This window comes from Chinchilla lanigera, unplaced genomic scaffold (assembly GCF_000276665.1).
Source record: "Chinchilla lanigera isolate Chin_1 unplaced genomic scaffold, ChiLan1.0 scaffold00004, whole genome shotgun sequence".
Lineage (NCBI taxonomy): Eukaryota > Metazoa > Chordata > Mammalia > Rodentia > Chinchillidae > Chinchilla > Chinchilla lanigera.
This window is the reverse complement of record NW_004955405.1, coordinates 1,767,609-1,787,944: the sequence shown is the minus strand read 5'-3', so window position 1 is coordinate 1,787,944 and position 20,336 is coordinate 1,767,609. Positions and strand designations below refer to the sequence as shown.

Genomic DNA, 20,336 nt, shown 5'->3' with positions numbered 1-20,336 from the left:
ATTGAAGTGTTTCAAGTCCTAAAAGAAAACAAGATGCTGCCAAAAAGAAGGCAATAACTCATTAAAAAGACCATCTATTATGAGCATGTAGGCTTCAGCCCAGGAATGCAATAATGGTTTAATTATATGAAAATCAATGAATATACTACATAAGGACATAATACATGATCACATAGGGACAAAACTCACATAATCATCTCAATAGATGCTGAAAAACTTTTGATAAAATCCATTCATGATATAAACTCCACAAACTCCATTCATGATATAAATGCTCTAGAAAATAAATGATGAAGGACCATATCTCAATTTAATAAAAGCCATTTATGACGAACCCACAGCCAACATCACATTAAGTTGGAAAAAACTGAAAACTTTTCCTCTAAAGTCAAGAACATGAAAACAATGTTCACAGTCACCACCTTTATTCAGTTTGGTACTTGAAACTTTTGCCAGAGAAATCAGGCAAGAGAACCAATAAGAGGGATACATATAGGAAAGGAAAAAAAATCAAACTTTCCTTATCTATAGACAGCATGATACTTGCCACAGAAAAGCAAAAAAGGACTTCTAGATATAACAACAAATTCAGTAATACAAAAATCAACATAAATTGCATCCTGTACACCAATAGTGAACATATAAAAAATGATATTCAAAAAATAATATCATTCATAAGAGCTTAAAGAAAAAAATTAAATACTTAAGAATTAACCTAACTGAGGAAGAAAACACACTCTATAACAAAATTATAGTGTTCAAACAAACAAATAAGATCAAAGGCATAGTCTAAAAAGGGGAAAATATCCCCACTTCCTATATAGGCCAAACCAATATTATCAAAATGGCCATATTATCAAAATTGAAGGTAGATTTAATAAATGCTAAACAAAAAGCCAGTAGCATTCCTCATAAAACTTGAGAAAAGAATTCCAAACTTCATATGGAACAAGAGTGGCTCAGAATAGCAAAAGCAAGCCTGGGTAAAAAGAACAGCAGGAGGCATCACATTTACAGTTATACTGCAAAGTTATAATGATAAAAACAGTATGTAACTGGCACAAAAATAGAAACAGAGCAGAAACAACTCTATCTATATTCAAAAAGTGTCAAACCATGTACAGTAGAGGAAAGACAGCCTCTTTAACGATGAGTGCTGGGAAAAACGGTTATCCACAGGGAGAAGGTTATATCTAGCACCATATTTTGCACCATATGGTAAGATAAAGTTAAAATGGTTCAAATAACTGGATATTTAAAGAGTAAAATTTAACCTGCTAGAAGATGAAATAGGTAAAATTCTTGAAGACATAAGCAAAGAGAAAGACCTTCTGAATAGAGCCTCAACTGCATAAGAAAATAACATGAAGAAACAGCAGGTTTAACTAATGCTGGCAAGGTTGTAGGGAAAAGGAAACATATCTAGATTGTTAGTATAAATGTAAAATACTACAACCATTATGGAAATCAGTACAGAGATTCCTCAAACACCTAAAAATAGAAATTCCATTTGAAGAACTTGCGGAGAAGACCCAGTTCATGGTCCTCGCCCCGTTCCCCCTCCTTCCCTCCTGCCCTCCAGGGACCCTCAGGCGCCATTGCCTCGAGCGGACTTAATAGCTCTTCAAGTCTGCGATAAGAAAATGGCCTCCAATAAAACTACACTGCAAAAAATGGGAAAGAAACAAAATGGAAAAAAATCAAAAAGTTGAGGAAGCAGAGCCTGAAGAATTTGTGGTAGAAAAAGTGCTAGACTGACCTGTGGTTAATGGGAAGGTGGAGTATTTTCTGAAGTGGAAGGGATTTACAGATGCTGACAATACATGGGAACCTGAAGAAAATTTAGATTGTCCAGAGTTAATTGAAGCATTTCTTAATTCTCGAAAAGCTAGTAAAGAAAAAATGGTACACAAAGAAAATCTTTATCTGACAGTGAATCTGATGATAGCAAATCAAAGAAAAAAAAAGAGATGCTGCTGACAAACCTAGAGGCTTTGCTTGAGGTCTTGATCCTAAATGAATAATTGGTGCCACGAATAGTAGTAGAGAATTGATGTTTCCATGAAATGGAAAGATTCAGATGATGCTGACTTGGTGCTGGCAAAAGAGGCAAATATGAAATGTTCTCAGATTGTAATTGCTTTTTATGAAGAGAGACTAACTTGGCATTCTTGTCCAGATGAGATGAAGCTCAATAACTTACATCATGTATATATAAATGATGGGTCTTGGTTTTGATTTAACAGTGTGAAAAAAAAAACAGCATTCTAATGAAAATCAAGTTTAATATGTTGGTTTTGATAGTATTTGGGGGAGTTGTTGGATTTTCTTTGTTTTGCATCTATAGCTTTGAGTACTTTGAACAAACAAAAGCTTTTGTAGTTATTTCCTTTATGATAAAAGAGCATTTGATATCCTGGTATATTTCCTCTGCTTTTCTAAATGCTGGGGGAATTGTCCACAGTCAAACTCAGTCAGAACTCATGTTTTAGCTCACATGCTTAAGGACCATTCTGAGTTTTTTGTTTGAGTGTACAAATAAAATACTTATGTAAATGGTTTTTGTTTTGTTTTTAAACATTTACCAAAATAAAAAATGATGGGTGATAAGCTCATGTTTGAGAGGCCATCATTCTGAGCAACCTGAGAAATAAATCACTTTAGTTAAATAGAAAGTTTTCCTGAAGCCATAACCTTTCAAGTTAAATAGATAATTATGTGGTTTATTTGGATATTTTCAAAGCAGCCCTATCAGAATCCATATCTGTGGTTTTTTTTTTTTTTTTTTTTTTTTTTTTTTTCACAAAAATGCAGCAGTTTACTTGCAAAATTCCTGAAAAGAATTCTTAGCTCTACCAACAACTTCCCCACCCAGATAAGGTAGCAAGTCAAAACCTAGTTTGTTTGAATTAGCTAAGGAAGACTTGTTAAGGGAGCATTAAAGATTCTTCTTGACACATTACTTTACAACAAATTGAAATCTGTACTCCAAAGTCAGGATTCGTGGATGTCTTAAGACTTGGCTCATGGAAATCCACTGAGTGGCTACAGGTGTTCACACTGTAGGATCTGCTAGAATAAATGAGTGAACAAACTTGTAATTTAAATTATTGACCTGCATGTTTTTCTTGACCCCAACTTGTTCCTTACATGTAGGCTCAATCTTTTCAGTATTTGGGTTAGTGTTTTCAGCAAAACCCAGGAAATCAACTTTGTAGTAGTCACAATGTTATCCTAACGTATATTGTTTACTTGATTGTAAATAATGGTGAGCAGTAGTCAAGAAATAGTTTTATATTCCTTTAAAAACAAAACTTCCATTTGAACCAGCTATTCTCCTTCTAGGAATCTCCCCAAAAGTGTGAAAGATAACATATTATAATGATACATGCATATCCATATTCATAGTGGCATAATTCATAATAGCCATGTCTCAGAAGTAGCCTATGAGTCCATCAACAGATGTATGGAGAAAGAAAAGTTAGTTATACAGAATGGAGCACTGTGCTGTTATAAAGACGGATAAATGTGAGTCATTTGTAGGAAAATGGATGTACCTTGAGACCATAAAAATATCCACTGAAATAAATCAGACACTGAAGCAGTTATTGTTCTTTTAGTTTTATTTATTGATCAATAAAAAATTGGTATTTTTTTCCTATGGCATAAACTTGATGCCTTAGGTTAGAACTTTCTTCTCTCCCTATTTGTTTGTCTGCTTCTTTCTTAAAATAACATGTGTGATTGCATTTAGATACATAAGCTGGGATAATTTTCCCATGCCCAATCTTTAATCTGATCACATCTGCAAAGAATAGCTTTTTCAGGGGCTGGGGATTTAGCTCAGCGGCAAAAGCGCCTGCCTGGCAAGTGCAAGGTCGTGAGTTCAGTTCCCGGTACCAGAGAAAAACCAAAAAAAAAAAAAAAAGAATAGCTTTTTCAGACTTGGAAATATATAAGGATAGGTCCAGGGAGTAGGCCATGGCATCTTGGAAGGGTCACGTTCTGCCCTCAGCAATGCAAAAACACGCACACGTGCACGCATAGCATGCCTGTCAGTAATCTATTGAAATGTAAGAAAAGATTTGGGGCTTTTACCTTAGTGTTATTATTGGAAACAAAGATTTCAGAGAGTTGAGTCCCATAATCAAGTTCCAAGTTTTCATCTCTAATTGATAACTATTGCTTCACTATAGCGGAAATACAAGATATTTTTCTGGAAGGAAAGAGAGGTGGCCATCTACCATGAGCAAAGACAATGACTCCAACAGGGAGAGACCACAGAGAAAGTTTTCATGTAACTAAAGTCTACCACTTAAAGCATTCAGTATTTTATTTAAGTATTTTTCTGAAATTATTTTCTTTATATGTTTTTCTATCTCTTAACCTCTTAGAAAAATTAGCTGATTATAATAGCCCTTTTTTTTTTTTTTTTTTTTTTTTTTTTTTTTTTTGTCTTGTTGAGACAGGATCTCCCTATGCAGTTCAGGCTAGAATTGAGCTCTCTTTGTAGCCCAGGCTGGTCTCAAACTCTCAACAATCCTCCTGTCTCAGCCTCCTGAGTGCTTGGATTACATGCATGCGCCACCATGGCTGGCAATGGCCGTTTCTTAATCACGGCCTCCCCTCGGCCAGCCTCTCTAAGAACTGCAGAAATGAGCTGAGCGCTGAGTGTTTTCTCTTGGTGAGAGCCACTGCTTCTCATTTTTGCTATTTACGGCTGTCTGAAATCCATTTTGTCTTTAACGTTATTCTAAGGCTGAGTCAGAAAAAAATCAGGGATTTATGCTTTAAAATCAGTTACTGCAAACATGTACAAAGCCAAGACAACACCTTTAGAGAAGCTGCATCTTGGATTCTTTTTTAATTCAGTCCCAACTTGGGATTCTGTTTGTACATATGAAATCAGACTAAATCAGTCCAATACATTTAAATAGTTAACTGGACTTATACACATCCACTCACACATAGGAGGCCAGCAGGCTTGAAGCAATGGGACAATAACTGGATTTATTAAATCAAAAATATAGTACGTCTAGTTACAAAGCTTCACATTTCTAATGATGGTTGACCTGTATTTTACCTTTCATTCACAAACTTAATTGTTAAAGAAAATTTATACAACACCTATTAAATCCCAATTAACATGATCAGATACAAAGATGAACAAGATTATCCCTGATTTTATATTATTTTTGCAGACAGTTATGTATAAGACAAGTAGTTAGGGCACATTTGGGTAATTGCTATTGTACATGAAACCATAAGGTATCAAAGTTTATGGATAGAAAGGTAGTCAGTAAAAACAGCAGCACTGATCACTTATTCAGGGTCTACCATTTGACAGGTCTTATGTATTGTGATTCACACTGGTCATTTTAATTTTATAAAGCCCTATAAGTATATATTATTACTGTCATTTCATATCTTCTAATTTATTCTTCTAATTTATTCATCTAATTTTTAGTTTTTCTTGTAACGGCAGGTTAAGTATCACTTTTCTCAGGACTTTTCTCTTTTCTCACTCTAGTTTGCCATTTTCACGTTGTGAATATATATGTGTGTACTGTTTGCATTCACCCAAAAATCAGCGGTTTGATGAGAACAGACATCTTGTCTCACTTATGTTATAAACTCCGTGTAGAAATTACAGGTGAATATATTCACCAACAAATTTAAAATGCCTACAACAAGAATCAGAGATACATGTAACCCAAATCTATTTCTAAAACCTGCATTTTTTAATCACTAGGCAATTTGGTTCCTTAGTGATACAGAAGCATTCTGTTTAAATATTTTTCATAAATTAAAAATTTGAAATTTTTTCTCATTAACCACAACTCAAAATGCTTTTTAAATGGTATTTTAAATAAATTAGAAATAGGATTATCAGTTTTACTTTGGGTCCCTATTATTCAAATACAACTTGTTAGTGCCATTTAAAGTTTATAACCATGACAGTTAAGTGTGAGCTGTGAAAGATTAAAAATGGTGAAGTCAATACTCAAATTAATAAAGAACCTTGCAGATGTTATGTGACAGGAAAATAGAAATTAGTTCACATATGTTTCTATTAGACATTCATAATAGGATCTTATAGCATCATTAATCCAACACTAAAATAATAAAATAATCTGTAATAAACATTTCTATCATAAATGACAGCATTACCTAACTTGGCCATATGCTAAATATAACTTACTGATTGAAATGATAGCCACATTTCAACCCAAAATGACATTTTTAACTACATTGATTCATTTATTCATTATATATTTTCCACACTGTATTCTACATAGGCAATGACTATTCATTACAAGACTATTTTAATATGTCTGTTTTTCTAATACTAAAACATCCATTATGGTTTAGATCTAAAATATCTTCCAAAACACTTGTGTGTTCAGAGGTAGCATTTTCCGAGTTGACTGCACTACAGGGGGCACGGTGCTCCTCAGTGGATGCCTTAGTGCTGAGGTTAGGAGAAAGGGCCCGGTTGGAGGAACCACAGCGCGTGACCCAGAAGGGTGTAATTTCATCCCTAGCCCCTCCCTTATCTCTCTGTGATTCTTGGCTACCATGAGTTCAGCAGCTTTCCTCCACCATGACTTCTACTATGTTGCTTCTGCCTGGGAGCCAGTCAGTCACAGACTGGACCCCCTGAAACCGAGCCAAATAATCCTCTCCTCCTTGAAGTTCTGGCTATCAGGCATTTTTCCCCAAAATGGGAAAGTAACTAATACAACTCCTAAAGAAATCCACATTCTAAAGGCTCTCAATAAAATATTTACATATCTATATATGTCTATAACCACTCACAACACCAAAACTATTCGGTTTCATTACATAAGTATTTTATACAGCTCTTTTAGCCATAGTGTGTATTTCTTTCTTGTGTTTTAGATACCAAATAGTTCAGTCCTGTTTTTTTTAACCCACTCTGACATTCTCTATCTTTTAATTGCTACATTTAGTTCCTTGATGCTCAAAGTTGTACATAATTCTTTTTTTAACATTTTATTTAAGTTTACTGGTACACTTTAGGTATACATGATGGCCGCATTCGTTACATGGAATTTGTATTTGTACAAGATATGTCTTGACTGCTTTTTTCCCATTCCTGTCCCCTCCAGGCAAACCCCTTTCCCCTCCCTGTTCACAAAGCTGTGTTTTCATTTTATCCTTCTTTTCTGATTTTTCTTTCCCTTCCTTCCATCCCCTCTCCCCGCTGGAGTGTATCTTTCTCTAAGTTAAAATTACTATCATGTTGTCAATTTTGCGCTCCTAATAATTTATCATGTTTTTAAAGTTTAATACACATGTAGCATACATGTAGTGAAGAAGGGAGACAGCGCAGAAAAGAACTAACTCTATTTTGTGTTTTTAAATACTTGTTTTCTATTCCAAAAGATATGCTGACATGGATCTACAGATATAGATGTATACACACCATTCACACACATACGAGCATTTAGAAAGACCTGGCATTTAATAGGCTCAGTGTACTTATATATTTCATCATTTAACTACCACAAATTGTTTCAGACATGTATGGATTTAGGTTTTGCACTGAACTTAAAGGTAGTGTGTGAAGATTTGAGTAAAATGCAATTGCAATTTATGACTGTGAGATCAAGTTTACAGCAAAAGTACAATTATTCTCCATGATAAAACTACATCAACAGACTTTTCTGCAGGATTCTGCATACTAGCATACTTATTCTACACACTAGCACTATACCAATCATTTGAATAATATACAGTTTATCCTACTCCCTTCTCTCAAAGACCAGTTTTAGCACAGTAGAACACCAGAGAACTTGCCATTGTCATAGCTGTGTCCAAGCAGTTTCTTATTTAGAACCATTGTTTCATTATATCGGTTGATCTGTGATGCCAGCCCCAGCTTACTGGGTGGGGAGGTGGGCAAGTAAAGCTTGGCCCTAAAGCTGAGCCAGGCAAGAGGCGAGGTGAAAAAAGATTAATGAGAGCACTAACCTTGGAATTTTATTGTAGATAACAACTTGCCACGTCAGTAAAAATTTCTTTTATAAGTATAAATATCAAACATCTTTAATATATATGCAAGAATAGATAGTAGATATTTGGTGGCAGAAAAGCACACAGGGATCAGTGAAAAGAAGACATAATGTGGTAGGGTAAGTCAGGAACACGGCAGAGGACCGTGCAGGCTGACGGAGATCTCACCACAGAATCAGCTTGGGATATTGAAAGCAGCAAATACTTTTTAGTTCTCCATGAGCTCTCTGCTGGGGTTGCCTAAAGCAGTTCATAAGAGCTGGTTTCTGCTCACCTCTTCCCAGCTCTATGCAAAGTGACTCTAACAGTAGCTTGAAATACAGGCAGGAGTGGAGCAGTGGTACCACAGAAATTGTCAAATGCTACAAGTCAATTTATTTTCTTTTCAATGTGCTAATTACTAAACATTTACCATCACCCTACGGGTTCCATTTTGCTGCTGACACTATTTTCTTTATAATCCTCTTTAATTTATAAAATAAAGCTACTCTTATGGAATTAGCTTGGGACTTTTTTTCCTATTCCCAACAACTTTAAAAAATTGGCTATAGTTTTTTTAATTATTATCTTCATTCAGTGAGATGTATTGAAAGTCTATCAGTAAGCACTATATACAGTGTAACACACCTAACTTATTCAGAGACAAATAAAACATCATACATAATCACAATCTATTGGAGAAGTGGATATGAAATCATTCCACTATAGTGCATCAGTATTATTATTGAGTGCATTCTGAGGAGCACAAAGCAGAAGCGTAAAATGAAAATACTGCTCATGAGGAAAGAAGTGATGGTATCTAGAAATATTGCCAAGGGAATTTCATTATGAAATTAAGCGTGACAAACTTTGGCTATATTGATAAATTAGGAAGAGGTATACATTGCTTCAGGAGAGAAGATAAAGTATCTAAGAGAAAATGGATTGGAGTGGCAGTGTAGGATTATACTAAAAAAATAACAAAATTGGGAAAATTCAGGTCAATGTTCTGAAATACAATGTTTCCTCTCACTCAGCTTACCCTTCTTAACTGTCACCAAAAGACAGCTGAGCTTCCCCCAGGTCACTATGGTAGCAATTATGTCATAGTATTTTTGTGTCATTTTCCCAGTCAGTGCACTATGTTTTAATTTCTTAGAGAATAAGGTGCTTATTTTATCCGCCATGACAGAATGCTGCACACTAGTATATGGTTAAAGGGGTGGACTGTATTTGCTGACTTAAAAATACTAATGCAGTATCAATGAATATATGCTGGAAAATACATTTAAATATCACTTTTGGCTTGGCCTCCCAGTAAAAGTAAATTATTTAGAAACAGCAAAATTAAATCTGAGATACACGGTACAATTCAACACTTCTAAATTGTATTTATGGAATTTGAACTGTTCATTTTTTTATGGAATTTGAACTGTTCATTTTTAAATTTCTAAACAATTTCCACCATTGGCATATCAAAGATAAAATGTTCCAAAACAACCTTAGTTCATATTTCTGTTATTTTGACTACACACATATAATACAGTTATCTACTTCTTAATCAGGTAAAAGGGGCTGATTCTTCATGGAAAACAGTTCCACGTAGCTCACTCCTCCTCGTTGAATTTTGTCTACTTTGAGTTTTAAACTACATTTAAAAATGAAAGTATATATTGGGATTAAAAGGTAGACCTCCTTTAAGTGTTCCTATACAGTTTTCTAAATGCCTTCTCTGACTCAGCGCAGCACTGTTAAAGTCGAATGGCACACAGAGGCTGCTCCTGCTCCATATGGACAGCATCCACAAGGGACCCCCTTGGAGCTGGTGCCCTAGTGAGCAACCTGATATGGTAACTTTGTCCACTTGAAAGCTGGCACTTGTCTGCTCCCTTGGTTCCAGAGATTAACTGACCTGGATTCTGGAGCACTACCTAGAACCAATTACCTCTGGAGTACTGCCTCATTTCCACTGTAAAAGTAGGACAAAATAATAAGAAACCATGGTAAGTGATCAAATAAAGGAATGTAGCTTTCTTTCCTTTTTCTTTCTTTCTTCCTTTCTTTCTCTTTCTTTTTTCCTTCTTTCTTTGTCTCTCTTTCTTTCTTTCATTTTCTGTCTTTCTATCTCTCTTTCTTTCTGCTTATGAGAAAGAACAAAATGTTACCCTGAATTATTTAGTTTTAATATGAGTTAAATCTGATTTTCCATACATTCGCTTTTGCCTTAAACACTGTATTCTTCTCAGTGGAAAGAGCGCCTGTCCGTGTCCTCTTGTCTGTTAGTAAGCAGACACAGCTCTCACTAGCACATCGCTCGGTGCTTGCCAGGGGGCAAAGCTGCTGCTCCTGAAAGTCACGGTTAGCTTTCCTTCAAAGTTGTTTTCTGTTTTTTGTTTCAGATCAGGCCACTGGAGAAAATTACAAAGAACCAGTCAAAATCACTGATTCCCTCTGCCTTACTATTTTCAGGTGACCTAGAGGAAATTCTCCATTTTCTAACACTAAATTCTCCAGCTACAGGTGTTCCTTGTCCCTTTCTTTTCCAAACAAGTCGTGTATGACCTTGAACCAAGCATGCTCAAAAATATGTCTACAAGTAATGACAAATCTTTCTTGTGTGAATATGTATAATTTTCTGCAATAAAAGCCCTTGGCTTTCTTTCTGCACGGAGAGACGCTGCTTTGGGAATGATCCGTGCTCTCCTTACTTGCTGCAAGCAATAACCCTCTCTCCACTCTTCTATCTCCTGGCTGTGCTTATCAGCTTCACACTCATCAAGTGGAAAAACGGCTGCCTTTGGGTTTCTATTTCATTATTTGAACCTAATGTTCTGCCATTCTTTTAAGAAGTACTCAAACTTGCCAAGTATTTTCATTCAGTAAGTACTTATGAAAATTTAAAATATGCAAGGCACTTTGCTAGGTATTCTAGGGGATACAAGAAAAGCATATATGTGTGGTTCTGGTCTGCTAGCAGCTCGCAATTTGACATAACAAGAACTAGGAATATATTTTACATCTTTTTAAATCTTAAAGGAAAATTGTAAGAATATTAATAGGTGTGTCAAGAATGCTTGAAAGTTAAAATTAGAGGTTATTTGGCACATGACATATCTGTCAGTAATATTCAGATATATTACATAAGGCCATAAAACATAGAGTATATAGTGCTTCAAAATTAAGAAACTAAAAATCTGAGAACTTGGAAATTAAGAACTGAAAAAAAAACTTTCTTAGTAGTTATCTTCAATTTAAAAATAACTTTTTTATGCATATTGGTTTTCCAGAATTATCCCTTAAAATGTTAAAGAGGTGCTTCTATCTTTGTGTATAGCAGCTAAATACATAGAAAAAACTTATGTTCACAAAAATCATTACAAAGTTATACAAGCCATGAAGATGATGTTTGACATTTAGAAGTAAACAACTTCATATTAATTATTTTCATATGTATTTAAAAATTTAAAAGCCTAGTGTTGGGGGCTGGGGATTTAGCTCAGCGGCACAGCGCCTGCCTGGCAAGCTCAAGGTCGTGAGTTCAATTCCCAGTACTGGAAAAAAAACAAAATCAGAAAAAAAATAAATAAAATAAAAGCCTAGTGTTGAGGTAATATGGAAGTATTCTGAGAAAAATACAAAACACATTTTAGAAATGCAAATTCCTCATTACATATAACTGAGCAAAAGGAAAAGCCTGTACTGTTGGATCCTTTCCCCTCCGCTTCACTTCATTATGATAACAGATAGCTCTTTTACTTGCAAATCCCACAAGGCGGTTCACTTTGTTGATCTGATTTAATGCAAATCACAGCAGTGTTTTCATTGCTAATAGTACTCTTTCAGAGCTGTTGATACCTCAGTTGGTTTTTCTTTCAAAATTAAGTATGCAATTTGGCCATTTGTATGTGAGAATACAATACTAAGTAGAATGTGTTCATTTTTCTTGTTTTTAAAATAACTGCAGAAGTGCCAACATTGCAAGAGACTAGGCTTCTCCAGCTTCTTAGTGTCTGCCAGTGCTAATGAAATCAAGCTAATAGGCTACAGATTTAACAGGTATTTATTTACTAGTCTGCAAAATGACACTGGCGGATGGGACAGCAAATACAGAGAGAGCACAATAATGTGATAAAAGGCGGTAAAAGTGGTATAAGGAAAATGTAGAAAATAAATATATGCCAATAACTATAACAATGAAGTCTGTAAGAAAATATGATGCATTTGGCATTTATTATTTGTCTCCCAATATCCACACAGCCTTCTTTCTCAGTTGTACAGCCCTAACCTAATTTGGGGCAGCACAATATTGAATTCAAATATTATATTTCTCAACTTCCTAGACAGTGAAGTTTGATCCGGGAGACAGAAGCAGAAGTGTGCGGGGTTTGCAGAGTACTTCCTTAGGCAGAGTTGTCTTAGCTAGAGAAAATATTTCTTTTCTCCTCTGTTTCCTCCCATAACTACCTGGAACAATGATGTGATGGCAAGATATCCAATAGGTGCATTAAACTGTATTGTGGCTATTAATACAGAAATTGGAGGTGAGGAAAATAGAGCAGAACATAAGCATAAGACTCCCACACAACTTCCAGCAGAGCCCTAAGCTCCATGAACTGTCAGTCTTTAGATCCACCTCTTGGGTAAGACTAACTGCAATAAAGTTTAAGTCACTGTCATATTGTTATATTTTTTGTGTTTTTCTTTCTTGTTGCAACAGAGTGCAACTTTTAGCTACAGCAAGGTACAAAAATGACATGAGGGTATTCAAGTAAAAAAAAGAACAGATGCACTTGAGTATACAGGGAAGAAACTGCTTTCAATGTATGAGACAACCTAACCATAAGGGGTTACATCAAATGAATACTCAATTTTCTCTGTCTGTATGCACATAGGAGCCAAATACAATGATCTCACTTTCTGTTACTTGTGTAAATTGAGTGATGACAGGAATTAGAGCGACCTTATGATTACCCAAGGGGTATTTAGATGAGGTAAAATTCAGTACCATAGAACACATACCGTCATGATTTCCAACAACATAATAATTACAATAACTCATACCTTTGCATTTTACATATGTACACATGTACATAATTAGATAAAAGAATGCATTACATACACATAAACACAGACGTTAAAATACTATCAAATAGCAGTATCTTGTTCATGTACTAAGTGTTCATTAGATAGTTATTGTGTGCTAACTATTGCTGAATGAGCTTCAGAAATAAGGATGAGTAATTCCTTGCCCACAAGAAGCTGCTACTTTACTGAATAAAACTGACTCAAAACACGCAAATACAACATAAGCCAAATCACAAGGGTTCTGTGATAATAAAAATAAATTTCATGGAGAAAAATAAAGTGGAGAAAAGAGCTGGATGTGACAGCTATTTCAGGAAGGTAGTTAAGTCTCCTCTGATGAGCCAGCACAGTTGCAAATTCTTAAATGCAGGAATAAAATGACCCAGATTGTAATTTGAGAGATGGAAGATAGGGATAGAAGAGAAACTTACTATGAGTATCTTGAGCAAGGAGAGAATGTAAGGTGTTTCAGGAGCTACATTAAGGGCAGTATTACCAGGTTTAGAAAAGACATGCAAGAGAAAGGGAGATGAAATGGGAAAAGCTCACATGGATTAGAACATGCAGGGGTTAGCAAGTTCAACCTTGCATTTGCTGGTATTAAACAGGAAATACTGCATTGTATTAAACAGGAAACTGACACAATCTAATTTACTTTTTACAAAAAGATCACTGTGACAGTCATGTGAGATATGGATTAAAGGAGAGCTGAGTGGAAACAAAGACAAAGGAAAATTGTGTAGTAGTGTTGGTGAGAGATGCTGCTGACGGAAGCATGTATGAAAGGAATGGTTAGAATGGAAATACAGTTAGATTTTCAAGGCAAAGATCACAGAACTGGTGATGGAATGGGAATGAAAAAGAATGGAACAAACCAAGAATGAATCCCTTTTGTCTTCTTGGTTCTTCTGTTCTTTCTCTATGTCTTCCCCTACCTCATGGAAACCTATCCTACCACTCCAAACTTCCTCCTTTGTGCTTCTTTAGTTACGTTGAGCCGAAGGGATAAAAAAACAAAGGGAGGAAGATCTTTTCAATCCTCTGTCTTTTCTATCTGAAGGTGGATTGTAAGTTCTCCTTTACTGAAGACACTGCTTGACATTTAGCAACAAAGAAAATCAGCAGCAGAATCTGCAAACGAATGTCAATAATTTCCTTTCATATAAAAACCTCAGTTTCACATTTCAGAAGCCTAAAACTGCTTCCTCTTCCAGCATTTTTCTATAAATTTATGAGTTCTTGGGTGAAGATGTTATGTGAGCCTCAGTTCTGTTTGTTGAAGGTTTTCTCTGTATTACATGTGTGTTATGTGTTTGATACTCTGTTTTCTCCTTGTTAGAGCAGCTCATTTCAACTGAGAACACATAAGGGTTGAGCAAAAAAAATTTATAGGTACACAATGAAGTGCAACGGAGCCATTTACTGTGATTGGGGACAGTTGAAAACTTGGAGGAGAACAGTTTTCAGACATCACGGCGGGTATAATGGGATGGCAATCAAAAGTCTGGAAAGTTCTAGCAGATCCACCCAAACAGTTTGATAAATCCCTGCAGATATTTAAGTGCAGATATTAAGCAGCAATTTTCATGCACCAGTCTGAATTTCAGAGAAATCTGGGATGGAGACAAAACAATTCAGAGGCATCAGTTTACATATGCTATGAAATTAGTCAGGAAGGGAAGAGAACAGGCCGGAGAAGAGGACCCAGAGAACAGCACACGCAGCACTTACATATTGGTTAGTAGCACTTTTACCCCCGAGAAGGAAAACTATTCACAATATTTGGAAAATGACTTGTGTGAAATGAGACCCTCAAAATACTTAAAAATAAAATTGTAAATACTGTATTATCTATTATCACTCAGATGTGGCTTGTTAACATCTGACTTTAGAGCTCACACTTAAAACTCAACTTTGGACACAACACAGATGTGTTCACACAGGAAAGAATGCCCCCCTCCTGTGAATTCAAATGTTTCTTAATCTGCAAGGTAAAATGTGCAATGAGATACATAAGCATTGATAGCAACTGGAAAAGGAACACATGCTGGTAGAGAAATAGCATGGGGCAGAAGTTAAGAGCGCAAGCTTTGAAAGGAATCTAGGTCTGGTCCCTTTGTATAGGCATATTAGACACATTAGTGTCTCTGAATCTTGGTTTCTTTTTAAGAAAAATGGGATTAACATGCAAACCTAACTCACGGGGTTGTTGAGAAGTTTTCCTGAAGAAAAACATACATAACATACATTGAAATATCTTTAATACATCAGAAGTGTTTAATAAATTGAAAGCGTCCCATAGCTGCATTTCAGAGAAACCATGTGGGGAAAGAGGCTTCCTGGTTCCACACGGACAAGGTTCCTAGCAGAAAACTTCTAAGCGAACGTCTGGGAACAACCTGTTTTAAATTTGCAACTAAATATTAGAACTTTGAATGGATTTATAACTTCCTAACTTTTAATGTTTTAAAGCCAATTAAACATCCCATGTTTTTAATTAAAATCCACTTAGTTATCTGTCTCTTATAAAATGAGGTCAATCATATAAACATAGGAGTAAAATTATGCTTTGTTGTTTAGAAAGAGGAAAATATAGCTAAGAAAGAATGCTATAGTAAAATAAACCTCAATTTAAAAAGTAAGTTATTCAAAAAGTATATATTATAGAAAGATACCAACACCAAGCAAATAACTGAAAATACAATCATGTAAAACAATAATTCAGTAATACAAGTTCAGAGCCTTGAACAATTATTTACTATTCTGCTAACTACTACTAATCTTTGTAGACATTTCTTCTTATTTCCTTAATTCACTATTTATACTGATGCATCTGCATATTTTTCTATTCCCCTTAAGGAGCTCTTGAGAAGAATGTAAACACCATATGCTACACAGTGTTAGGACAAAATTATAATTACTTACTTAAGTCAACAGGTAATTTAAATCTGAATAAGTGCAAAGCTATTTTAGAGGCAGCTGCTACCAGTTAAACTGTCTTTATGATATAAAATGTATTAAATTATGTAGCTAATAACCCAATTATACAATGTGAACATGCTGAAAACCTGAACATGGAGAACGTTAATAAATTTCATTCTATATGTTTGACTAAAGCTTTAAAACTAATTTAAAAGACAGTAAAGTAATGATACTAAAACATGTAGCTTGTGAACATTTGATTCATTTGTTTTTATGTTTATATGTCCCTTAGAGACAATTTTAGAGCAACATCTGAATCTAGTCACATGCTTGAGTTCATGCACCAAGTTCTGCAGAACTTCACTGAAGTTTCTGTCAAATATTTGCATGTGTGAAAATGAACAGATAATTTCAGTTTTAATATATTTCCCATAATACAGAAATGAATGCTAATAAAGTCTGTTACTTTCCTAATACAAAGTGCTCTATTAAAAATCTCTCAAAGTCGAAACAACTCAAATTTTTTTAACCATGTCTCTTCTTGAAGCTTAATGAATCCTATCTGTATAACAGTAAAAGAAAAAGGCTTGGGGCTGGGGATTTAGCTCAGCGGCAAAGCACCTGCCTGGCAAGCGCAAGGTCGTGAGTGCGGTTCCCCGTACCGGAGAAAAACCAAAAAAAAGAAAAAGGCTTTAAAAAGTCCTACCAAATGAAAGTTGATCCTGCCAAATGGAGCAGATACAGACATTTATCCTTTACCAATATTCACATAAAAGTGAATATTCATAATTTATGCTGTTTTACAACCATAGATCCAGTATTCTTTTCATCTTGCAACATAGAATTAATTATGAAACTTTAAAAATTTATACACACACACACACACAGACACATACACACATATAAGCTGGGCATGGTGGAACATACCTATAATCTCAGCACTAGGGAGGCTGAAGCAGGAGGACTGTTGTGAATTCGAGACCAGCCTGGGCTACAAAGCAAGCTCAAGGCCAGCCTGACCTGCATAGCAAGACCCTGTCTCAAAAAAAAAAAAAAAATACACACACAGAATATGTATGTATTTTTTTTCCAACAGACATTATAAAGAAAGGAACAGAGTAAGGTAAATTCATTAATGTGAACACTTTGAGAGTAGATAGCACCTGGAAAAACAACGTAAAGCAGACGAACCCAGGAAATCTCATCCCTGGAGCAGAAACACACCTGCCCATACCAACTGAAACTAATTTCACTCTGCAATGCAAAGCTATCTACCTATGGAAGTAGGAATAAAGCTGTAGTTGACAACTGAAGGACCAGCTCACAGTATTCCATGTGTCTGGTCTCCTAAAAGGGACCAGAAGTTTATATTGAGAAAGAAAAATATAGATGAATTCTGGATTAAAGAACTATCAGGCAAAACTCCAGAGAGGCATACTCTACCAAAACAAGTAGATTAAATTTTACACATTAAATTTGAAAACTCCTGTCTTGGTCACTTTCCTCATTGCTGGAACATAATACCCACACTAACAAATTAAAGGAAGAAAGGTTTAGATTCTGTCACAGTTTTTAGAGGTGTCATCCATAGTCAGCGGGCACCAAGGCAGGGCAGGCTGGCAGAGCAGCACGGCAGAGGAGTGCTGCTTATGGCAAAGCAGACGGGAAGCAGAGATAGCAAAGGGGAGAACCCGGGAGGGAGGTGCTCCCTTCCAGTGCTCACCTCCAAGGGCAAGTTGGCAGTAAGCCCCGTAATTCAAACATCTTCCAAATGCATGAGGCTGGGGGCCATTTTAGACCTAAACCATAACAAACCCCACACCCCAGCCCTCCTTTGCCCTTAGTGTTACTCTCAATCTGGCTAAAAGGCCTACCCTCAACCTACCCGCCCTCTAAAGAGGACTCTCTCCTGGTACTTTTTCCCTACACAGTCAAGTATGGTTACCTGACCTTAAAAATTCTGGAAGCCATCAAATATTCTACAATAAGATTCCTCCTGTCTAATCTAGTTGAAGCAACTATATGCCAGGTAACTTTCATTCTAAGATGTCAGCGATGGCTCACAATTATTAAGTACTTCAATAAAAGGAAACATAACTTTAGTAGAATTATGACTGCATTAGAAGCTGTGTCTAAACAAGGGATGCTTTCTTAAATGCATTCTCTCTTCTGTTCTTTCTACCTTTATGTATCTTTGATTTGTCTAAATTATATAAAATTAATATATTTAATTAGTTATGATTAAAATAAAAACTGTAGACTCTGTAATACAGTACGTAAAACTACAGCCTTCACAATTGCAAGCACTTGAATTGGAATTCCAGCCCAGCCATTAAAAAACACAGTGCCCTCCACTCAGGTTACTTTCCTATTCAAAGCTTCAATTTCCTCATCTGTAAAATGACATAATAATCCTCCGTACTGAGGGTTAATATTTTATAGGACCTGACGGCTTACAGGTTTCCAATTTGGAGAAATGACTCTTTATCTAAGTCTTCCAGTACATGGTGACAGAAAAAATCTTAAGGAAGAGAATATCTCTACATCCAAAGTGCAATTGATAGGAATGAAGCTATCTTTTAGACAGTTTATCAAATTCAGTGATACCTTGGCTGTTGAATGGCTACCAGCTTGAATTTTCCACTATTCAAACAGCAAAGATTGAAAGAAAAAATATGTATATACTGGTAACTTCGTGGGACAGCCAAACCTAAAATCTGACTTGAAAAAACCTGCAAGGGCCATGAGGAAGTTATACCTCACTGGCCGCAGACACAAAGTGTGACACTCTAGTCTACACACAGCTCTTTTCCAGACAACATATAGTGCCTGCATTAGTACATTAAAATATTCATCATGGTGCTTTTTTGTGGTTTATTTGCTTAACATATTGTAACCATACCTGCAAAGAATGTTAGTGACAGCAGCAGGAAAGCTAAGAGGGAAACTGGGAGAGTTAAAGAAATTGAGGCAAAATTTGTGAAAGTCCTGGAAAAATTAATTCGTAAGTGTAATTTCTGGGCCTTGCAATCAGTGATTTGGTTTTCTATTATTTCCTATTGGAAAAGTACACTCAGTTCTTGAACTCCTCAGTGTTTGAGCCCAAATCTGGAATAAATTCAGCTGGACAACTAAGGTACTGCTGGAAACATCAGCCATGCCTGGAGCCAAGTTTTCAAATTGCAAGATAAGATTCTACAGAGAGCAGGGAAGTTTGTCAGTAAATTTCCTAGCAGCAGGTCAGTCTCAAAACAGATCATTTGCACCTCAGGTTGCGTGAACTAACTCAGGAGTTACAGGGAAGAAGCAGAGAGGGTACAGAAAATTTGGGAGGCTGAAGCTACTTTTATAATTTGCTAAGTTTTCTTAGAGGTTAGCTTACGATGCCACCTTTTAAAAAACCACTGTTTTTTGGAGAGGATAAAATACTAGACAAGAAAATAGTAATTTGTTTTCATTTACATTCTTCAATCATTCAATCTTTTACTCATTCATCTACTAATAGTAGATTATGTACTAGTTTCCCAATAGGCACAAAATAGGGAATATGGTTATTTCTGTCTTTTAGAACATCTACATCTTTTGGGCAAGATTTGAAATAAACATAAATATAACATAAGTTTATGTTCCATATTAGAAGTTTGATTAAAGTATTGTGGGGAATTTAAGAAGATGTTTTAATGTAGGAGTTGGCATTTCTTTTGACATTAAGTGGGAAGTAAAACTGTGGCAGTAAGTGCGAAGAGGTTAGGAGAACATACTGTAAGAATATAGCTTCTGTAATTCACCACAATGAAAATTCCTTTCTCTGTATTAATATAAAGACAATTAAAAATTAAGGAAGAAAATGAATGTATACTTCCAAATAATTAGCCAGTTTAATATTTATGAACTGAACAAAGACCGTTTGGTTAGCAGTACTATCCAGTGCTTACATGCATGATATTCCTGACATGGCGGCAGAGGTTTGTCTTTCAGCTCCTTCCTCCAAAGGCGTCCATGGCATTGGGACATCTGGGTACAGATAAAACTAAGGTAGCTAACTAGTGAGATTTAAAGGAGCAGAATTTTCTTGGACTAAGTGGGTGGGCCCAGTGAAACCACTAGACGGTGAGGCAGAAAAAAGTCAGGATCAGAGGGATACAGCATGAAACCATGCAATGGCTCAGTGCTGGTGTTGAAGATGGACAGGACCTGCGAGCCGAGCAATGCAGGTGTGTTGGTTTGGGGCGGCTTATTTTGCAAGGGGAACAACATAATACAGGACACATACTTTATATGATTATTTATAAGTCACCCAAAGAACAGTA

The 20,336-nt window shown here is 35.8% G+C and overlaps 1 protein-coding gene and 1 pseudogene across 3 annotated transcripts in view; one reads left to right on the top strand and one right to left on the bottom strand.

The window, feature by feature from the left end:
* Ccser1 (coiled-coil serine-rich protein 1) overlaps positions 1–20,336 on the bottom strand; it is a 1,107,714-nt gene that overhangs the window by 675,585 nt on the left and 411,793 nt on the right. The gene's annotated exons all lie outside the window — the stretch shown is intronic.
* LOC106149196 lies at positions 1,621–3,559 on the top strand (annotated as a pseudogene).